This window comes from Berghia stephanieae, chromosome 3 (assembly GCF_034508935.2).
Source record: "Berghia stephanieae isolate SIO BIC M18660-M18661 chromosome 3, UCSD_Bste_1.3, whole genome shotgun sequence".
NCBI classification, from domain to species: Eukaryota; Metazoa; Mollusca; class Gastropoda; order Nudibranchia; family Aeolidiidae; genus Berghia; species Berghia stephanieae.
The window spans coordinates 1,391,615-1,400,522 of NC_088362.1; the positions used below are offsets into that span (position 1 = coordinate 1,391,615).

The 8,908-nt window shown below is 29.7% G+C and overlaps 1 pseudogene across 1 annotated transcript in view; it reads right to left on the reverse strand.

Annotated features, from left to right (window-relative positions):
* Positions 1-1,297: 1,297 nt before the first annotated feature.
* The window catches only part of LOC144966944 (WD repeat-containing protein 25-like), a 15,632-nt pseudogene continuing 8,021 nt past the window's right edge, over positions 1,298-8,908 (reverse strand). Inside the window, exons 4-9 of the transcript XR_013644296.1 lie at positions 8,447-8,554; positions 6,711-6,742; positions 5,656-5,755; positions 4,866-4,931; positions 2,567-2,659; positions 1,298-1,904 (exon numbers count right to left, since the gene is read on the reverse strand). The product of XR_013644296.1 is annotated as a WD repeat-containing protein 25-like (transcript). The remainder of the gene's footprint in view (positions 1,905-2,566; positions 2,660-4,865; positions 4,932-5,655; positions 5,756-6,710; positions 6,743-8,446; positions 8,555-8,908) is intronic.

The following is an 8,908-nucleotide window of genomic DNA, read 5'->3' on the forward strand; positions in this document are numbered from 1 at the left end:
CTTAAAAATAAATATGCTTATTTTCAAAGCATGGATCTCTTTGTAAATAATAATGTGAATCCTTCGTGTTAGAACGAGAGATATAATTTCACATAACAAATCAAGCAATTATTATAGGAGTTTAAATGTCACTGAATTGTCTATACAAAAAATATTATATAGATAAAATTTCTGTATAATATCGACATGGTAATGGCATAGATTTTACTGGAAGCGTGAAAAAAACAAACATGAACAAATAAAGTTGTTGTAGTTCTCAGCCAAGCAAAGGGAGGCGATAAATCTGTAAAATTTTATACAAATTCCTGGTTTTACTTTTCCCATAAATAAAAATATATAACTTTTCAGTTTGACTTTCAATTTCAATCAATAACCAGACCGATTTTTAAAAAAATTTACACCTTAATGGATTTATAAATATTTTTTAAAATCAAATAAAACCTATAATATATTTAGCTAGTATCATTTCTTTTCATTAAATAAGTTAAAATATGGACCTAATAATGATAAATATAATAATAATAATAATAATAATAATAATAAAAATAATAATAATAATAATAATAATAATAATAATATTAATAATAATAATATTAATAATAATAATAATAATAATAATAATAATAATAATAGTAATAATAATAATAATAATAATAATAGTTAATAATAATAATAATAATAATAATAATAATAATAATAATAATAATAATAATAATAATAATAGTAATAATAATAAAAATAATAATAATAATAATAATAAATAATAATAATAATAATAATAATAATAATAGTAATAATAATAAAAATAATAATAATAATATGGATTTCATATTGAATGACAGCTCAAAAAGATGGAACATGTTAATTCCTTTTTTTTTAATTATGTGATCGATAACATAAGATGAAGGACAAAATGCCTCATGGACGGAATGATATAAATATATATATATATATATATATATATATATATATATTATATATATATATATATATATTATATATATATATATATATATATATATAATATATATATATATATATATATAATATATATATATATTATATATATATATATATATACTACTTTTTCAAATATATTATTACAGTTGATAAAAAAAAAAAAAAATCAAACATAAATTTTACAATTACAAAGAGCAATATCTAACATTTCCAAATTCAGTGATAGTTTTCCATATTTTAGTATAGATTGTGATGCCATTAATCAGATTTTGTGATCGTACCCCCCCCCCCCCCCCCCCCCCCCCCCCCCCCCCCCCCCCCCCCCCGTAGTAATACCTTCTATCAATTATAACAAAGCATTTCATATATATAAAGCCTTACATTAAAGAAACACTTCACCTGACATAAATTTTGTCAAAATAATATGATTATGACATAACATATGGGATAGGGCAAAATAGGATAAAATCCTGTGAATGCCCTTAATATTAATAGTAATGCCATAAATCTATTGATTAAAGATTACATAATTATTATATAATATTTAAATAATTTCCACAGAGAAGATTAAGTGATGTAAATCTCAAAAATGACTACACATTGTGCATCAAGCTTTATGTATCAGTTATATTTAATTACACGCGTGTTTGTTCATTTGACTAAAACATAAAATACTACAAGATATAGGAAATCATTTTCTTTTAAAATCAAAGGAAAAGAAGAAAATTTTAAAAGCAAATAATAACATTAAAAAAAAAGAATTTAAATCAGAATCACAGTACTTCTTAAAAGTAAAATTCCGCAACTGCTGATCAGTTCTTTTTCTCAGTTTTGAGAATGTAAATAAATTTACTCGATCCAACGGCGACTTTGGGAAAATTTCCCTGCCTGTCGTTATCAATGCAGTACACCCCTTGACTCATGTCAACCAGCTGGCCTGTCGTCTGGAACAGAATGACAATAAAATCAAAATATTAATGCTGCAATGAGTTACTCTTAAAAAGAAGATTTAAAAAGTTATCATATAAAATTAAAAATAAAGGCGGAGGTCAAAACATCATCAGAGTTGAAGAATATCAAAAATATTTCTTAACCCTCTCCTAACCACCCATAGGAAAATCGTCACATTTGTTACGATGCAGCCAACAATTTTCATATTCTGATTTCATTTTGTTATAGTCATAAAAACTCGACACTGAGTTGCAGAGCTAATTTTTCTGATCAAAATATAGAATATACTCGTTGCTAATCCGTTTGAAAAGTCTATTTTTCTATTGTGGTGAACATGAAGTTTAGGGTAAAATTCTGAAAATAGCTCGTAAGGAGAGGGTCTCTGTGATGGTTTATATAATGTATTATTAATTTTTTAATTTTTCGGTTAATCAAGTGAGGGAGAAGACACTATTATATTAAGATTTACGAGCAGTAAAAAAAAAGAAAGGAAAACCGTAAATAAAGTGCATTTTCAAAGCTCCAATTCATGTGTACATTACAATTTGACAATATTGGTGTCCAAACAGCCATTTAAGTATAGAAAAAAAATAATTGAAAAGTAATAATAATAATAGAATAAGTGAAATAAAACAATGTTGAAAATAAAACGTACATTGAGTGTTCCTCTGTCGATTGTCCTGGCCATGTTCTGATCTGTTCCACCACAAATTATACTCTCTTTGCCAAGCCACTGAGCGCAATACAACTAGGGGCGAGAAAAAGAAACCCATAAAAATAACAATGCAATACAATACAATACAATACAATACAATACAATACAACACAATACAATACAAGACAGTAAGGCAGGGAAGAAACAGAAAATACATAATTTATAGCAATCAAATAAATGAAGAAAGGCCTAAACCTGAGTTGGTAGAGCACAAAACTGGGATGTAAATAAATCTGGTTCAAACCAACCTACCTTATATGTCACCGTGAATGACGTAATCAGTCAGATGGTGAAAAGGTTTGAACTGAGATATTGCCAAGTTTAGATAGAATGTCAATTTTTTATCCAAAATGATTTCTTGTCATAAATGATTAAATCGACCCCTTTTTGTACATCTTCAGGAAAATCAAAGCTTAATTTCATTTCTAAATATTTTTTTTACAGCTGGTCAAGTTGAAAAAGTATGAAATTTGAGAAAAGTTGCTGGATACCTTTCCCACACATCTGACCATAACTTCATGAAAAATCACCCGATTTACTTCAAATGAAGATTAAAATGCTCTTCGGAGCATATTCTTTCAGAAAATGCAAAAAAAAAAAACAACACAAATCCAAAATTTTCACCGTCCGACTGATGATGTCATGCACTGACACATATTTCGATTTTTAACATTCCACCCAACCGTGTTTGAGTAGTTGAGTCAAATATAAGATCTGGCAGGCAGAGAGTATTTTCTGATCTACTAACGTCTTATTGTTGTTGTTTGTTTTTAAGGGTTTTACGGCACTTGCAACACATTTAGGTCATATCAGCACCAGTAAAAGGGAAGAAAATGGGATAGTAAAAAGTTCTAGAATTACAATAAAGCATCCCAAAAAAAAGGTAAGACAAGGGGAACTGAGAACAAATAGGGTTCAGATATAGATTCCAAGAGCACACTATCAGTGTACTTAGTTTGAGATCACCTAAAAGTCGTCTCATCCAGACACAAGTACATGTCCCAACTAAGAGGAATGCACTCAAATGTTTACAAATCATATATAATACATAAAACAAAACATAATACAGTGCATAACAGAGAGATGATTTACAAGGAAAAAAATATCATCTCCCAAAACTAACTATACATTTCTCTCCCAGCCAGGGTATCCGGCCAGGGCCGTAACAAAACTAAGCAATCTCATTCCAAGACAAAGACAGCAAGCATGTTGGAAAATAGACATATGGGGATAGAAGACACAGTATGTACCTCCCTGCCCACTATGGGAGGTCATGAACCCCACCCAGAACGTCTTATTCAAAGAGTTGTGTGGAAGTTTATGTTTTACATGATAAGAGAGAAGGATACTTTTCTGCTGCATCTGACAGCTTTAACAATCTATGAGAACCAATACGAGATAGAATATGTTATTGGCTTGTTTGTGTATCATATCTTTTGTAAAACTGTTTAAATTATTTGTGAAGCAATAATCCATCCTTTTATTTATTTTGTACCACTGTTTACTACTTGTCAAGATGCCACTAAGCTGTATCCAATGTTGCCAAGCATAATGCAACCTGCCGTGTTTAAACCTATCGTTTTCTATTTACTCAACTTCTTTTTAAAAAAACATCGGCTGATGCGAAAAGAAGGGAAATGAAATGAATAACAAGATTAAAGACAACATTGAACAAAACATTCCAGCTGAAGGAAAGCATTTTTGTGAAAAGCAAACATTAATTTCTTCTAAATAGATGTAGATGTATTGAAAAAAATGAAATCTTTACATTTTAAGTCAGAAAATTATGGAGTATTTTTTTTATTACATTGTCTTAACTTAATAAATAATAATAATAATGCACATTTATATTGTGCAACCTATCCCCCTGGTTGGAGACTCTGGGCCATATATGAGTGTTGGTGGGTACTTGTAGGTACGAGAGTGCTCGATAATTTAGATAAAGGACACGGAAACGTTCGTTTCGGCTTAAAAATATGTGAGTGTGAATTTATTTTATATATATATATACATATATATATATATATATATATATATATATATATATATATATATATATATATATATATATATATATATATTTATATATATATATATATATATATATATATATATATATTATATATATATATATATATATATATATATGTATATATATATATGTATATATATTTACATTAAGGAGTAAACCGTGGATTGTCTTTCTAACTCTAACATACATTACCCACTGGATACTTACACGACTGTGATTGAGAGTATCTTGAGGCACATCTTTAATCTTCGTGGCCATCGAGAAATCCCAGATCTGAAAGGAAAAACAGACCATGCAGGATTCAACTTCAAGTAAATCTTACTCAAACTTTTAAAAAAACAACCAAGAACAACACAAAGGCAAGTTTTTCCTTTAAAATTAAATCATTATATAAAATTCCCAAAACCATATTTCTACATTTACACCTCACAATATTTTTTTTATAGATAGGCACCGCATCATGTGTACTCCATCTATCCCTCGGCGATGGCATGCCTTTATACAAGTTTTATTCTCCACTTGAAGCATTGACTTCATTTGAAAATATAGACCGAAGGGCTAGAGCTCAGGTGGTCGCTGGTTCAAATAAGTAAGTAAGTAATTTGAAAATATAATTATAGAAAATGGTATTTCAAATCAGTGGATTGGCAAAATTAAAACTCCGAAGTTTTTTTAGTGGCACGATGGTATAAAGTTAGTAATTAATTATGTAACAATATTTTGTACTTGATTCCCTATAGTGAATGAGATTAGCGGAAGAGTAACATCCCTTGATTGGATGTCACCGTTGGAGAAGTTATTAGAGAGAGAACGTCATTATGGTTTTGCGCGTGCGTCTCTCGTCCTCGCTTCCAGTGAAAGCGGCATGAGACACTTCACCGAAAGCGAGGACGAGAGAGACGCATGCGCAAAACCATAATGATGTTCTCTCTGTAAGGTGACGTCCAATCAAGGGACTACTCTTCCGCTAATCTCGTTCCCTATGACAATGGCTTACCTGGAGTACATGGGATTTCCTCCAAGATCCGGTCAGAATATGATTATGTACATGATCAATGTCTAAGGCATCACCACAGATATGTGGTCCTGTGAATTTCCTGCAATGAATCCATGAAATAAAAACATTTAAATCTTTGATATCATTTGAATCATTTGTTTCATCTTGCAAAGGAAATGGGATAAATTGTGTGGCTTTGTGGTCGAGTGGTCTGACACTCTCCTTCAGATTGGGAGGCCCTGGGTTTGAGCCAGTTCTGAACAACGCATAGCTGAGTCCTTGTAAAAGGCTCTTTACTCACATTTTCTCACTGTACTCAGATGTAAAATGAGTACCTGGTCGGAAACAGCAATATTACCTAACAGACGTCATGTCTCATTCTACATTTTACATGTTGCTGTTGACCAGGGATCCTCTGTAAAGCGCTTTGAGCACATTCATAATTTAGTGAATTTATTTGTTTTTTTCTTTTGTTTTTTTTTTCTCTTGAGGTTAAATATTTAATATATCCTTTTGAAATTCTTAAATTTCTGAAGATAAGCTTTAAATAAAGCATTTCACGCATTCATTTTAATATCACTTTAAGTAATGATAAGTCAATAACAGAATAAATGATTTCGTAAGAACCAAGAACGAATATAAACGAATTGAAAATTAAATGAATATGTTTATGTTGTGTATATCGCACGCGTGAAAGAAAGAGAGGAAGAGAGAGAGAGAGAGAGAGAGAGAGAGAGAGAGAGAGAGAGAGAGAGAGAGGAGAGAGGTAGAGAGAGAGAGAGAGAGAGATAGAGAGAAAAAAATAAGTAGGAGTGAAAATATCTGTTCAATGTTATAGTTATCATATAACATTATAACAAGTGTAACTAAAATGACAAATTGCCTTATTTAGGGACAATAATAATTATTATTATTATTATTATTATTATTATTATTATTATTATTATTATTATTATTATTATTATTATTATTATTATTATTATTATTATTATTATTATTATTATTTATTATTATTATTATTATCATTATTAAGATAAAGTCGTCAAAGTACTTACTTCACTGAATGTACTTTTCGGTCATCCCAATACTGGATTTTTTTAAATATGAAAAAGAAACAGATTAGGTTGCCATAGACAGATTTGATAAAAAAGGATGTTTGGTAAATACAAGCTCTATTTATTATAAATTGACATGATTGAAACGTATACATTGATGGTTATAAAAATCTTGTAGAGGCTGACAATGACAAAATCAGTGATGTTAATAACGGACCAAAGACAGGATATTTATACGTAACCCATTCCTAAATCTGGTAGTAATTCCTGGTTAAATCAGACACTGAAAAAATAAATGTAAATTTGACCGGGTTTGATGCTTTGGTCCTGTTTCTGGTATCTTTTGGATTTATTTATTTTTTGAGAAAGAAACTGAAATATTGCATTTAAAATAAGTAAATGTTTGAGTAACTCCTTTTCCCCACCTCTCTCCTCTAATTCACAATGAAGACAATAAACATAAATGCTTAAATGAATAATAATAATAATATATAATAATAATAATAATAATAATAATAATAATAATAATAATAATAATAATAATAATAATAATAATACAATAATAATAATAATAATAATAATAATAATAATAATAATAATAATAACAATATATATAATAATAATATAATAATAATAATAATAATAATAATAATAATAATAATAATAATAATAATAATAATAATAATAATAATAATAATAATAATAATAATAATATAACACTATATAGATAATTTATTCATTGGCTTGATTGATCTCGGCAAGCGAGTGCCAACTGCAACCTTGCTATGACAGCTTAGTCTAATGTGAGACAACAATCGTTTGTCAGTCGAGTTGTCACGGATTCTCTATCCACAACTCAGGTACTTCAAAACGAAAGAGAGATTTTGGATGGCCTTAACTCACTCAATGCTACTTTTCAAAATTGGAAAAAAATGCATTTAAAATGAGCATATACATAGATAGTTTTATTCAACTATCATTGACATGTAAAAATGAAAAAAAAAATCATTAGCTTTAATACTACGCCTATAATTTGCCTCAGAAAAATTTAATTAAATAGGCATGGGTAAAAGTAACCCGGGTGAACTACAAATATAGTCGGATATTTGGGTTGAGTGGGTTAATCAACGCTAGCAGTATCTAAGTGGTACTGTAAAAGTTACTACTTGTTTGTGAGAACTGGGCGAGTCATTTCATCACAGTTGACCACAAACGTACAATATTATGTGAGGTGACATGAACAGATACTGCGCTTTTGTGAAAATAGACGAGGCATTTGCATTGTGGTTAACCATTGGCGAACAGTATGTAGAGACAGCTTATAAGGATACTGTCTTTTTTGTTGGTTACAGGTAGAGTTATTTGCATGGCTTTAACGAAGAAAGAACAGTATCTCAAATTATTACACAACATAGTACGTCAATGAAATCGCCGATAAACAGAACAATTTATAATTAGCTATTATTTAATCTGAGAAGATCTTAACCTCCAATATGTCATAGAATTTAAGAGTTATGAATGAAAAAACTAATGTGTCGATTGCAACAAAACTGGTTGGATCTGGGTCAGCCCAGATTCTGTCCTTTTGTTGGTTTGGGCAGAATGAATGTCTTGTATTGTTTTTTTTTTTTATATGACATGTAATTTGTAGCATTGATTTGTTGTATTGAAAAGAGCTGTCACTCTTTGGAATAGGCCAGGTATAAATGATTTAGATCACTATTATAACATCTTACCTGAACCGTGTCATCCCAGCCACCAGAAATAAAGACATTTGGATGGTTTTGTTGTATTGTAAGGCAAACACTCGGAAACGATGGCCATCCATTATGTCTCTAGCGTCACTGGAATCAAACACAATTTTAACCATTAGTGAAAATAGGATTGATCAGTGTTGCTATTTGACAACCACCTTTTACTTAACACAATGACAGCAAATGTCACAAAATAAATCTCTCAATAGGTGAAGGAGAAAGAGGATAATGAGCAGGAGGATGAGGAGTAGTGAGGAAGAAGAAGAAGAGAAGAAGAAGAAGAAGAAGAAGAAGAAGAAGAAGAAGAAGAAGAAGAAGAAGAAGAAGAAGAAGAAGAAGAAGAAGAAGAAGAAGAAGAAGAAGAAGAAGAAGAAGAAGAAGAAGAAGAAGAAGAAGATCGAGAAGAAGAGGAAGAAGAAGAAGAAGAAGAAGAAGAAGAAGAAG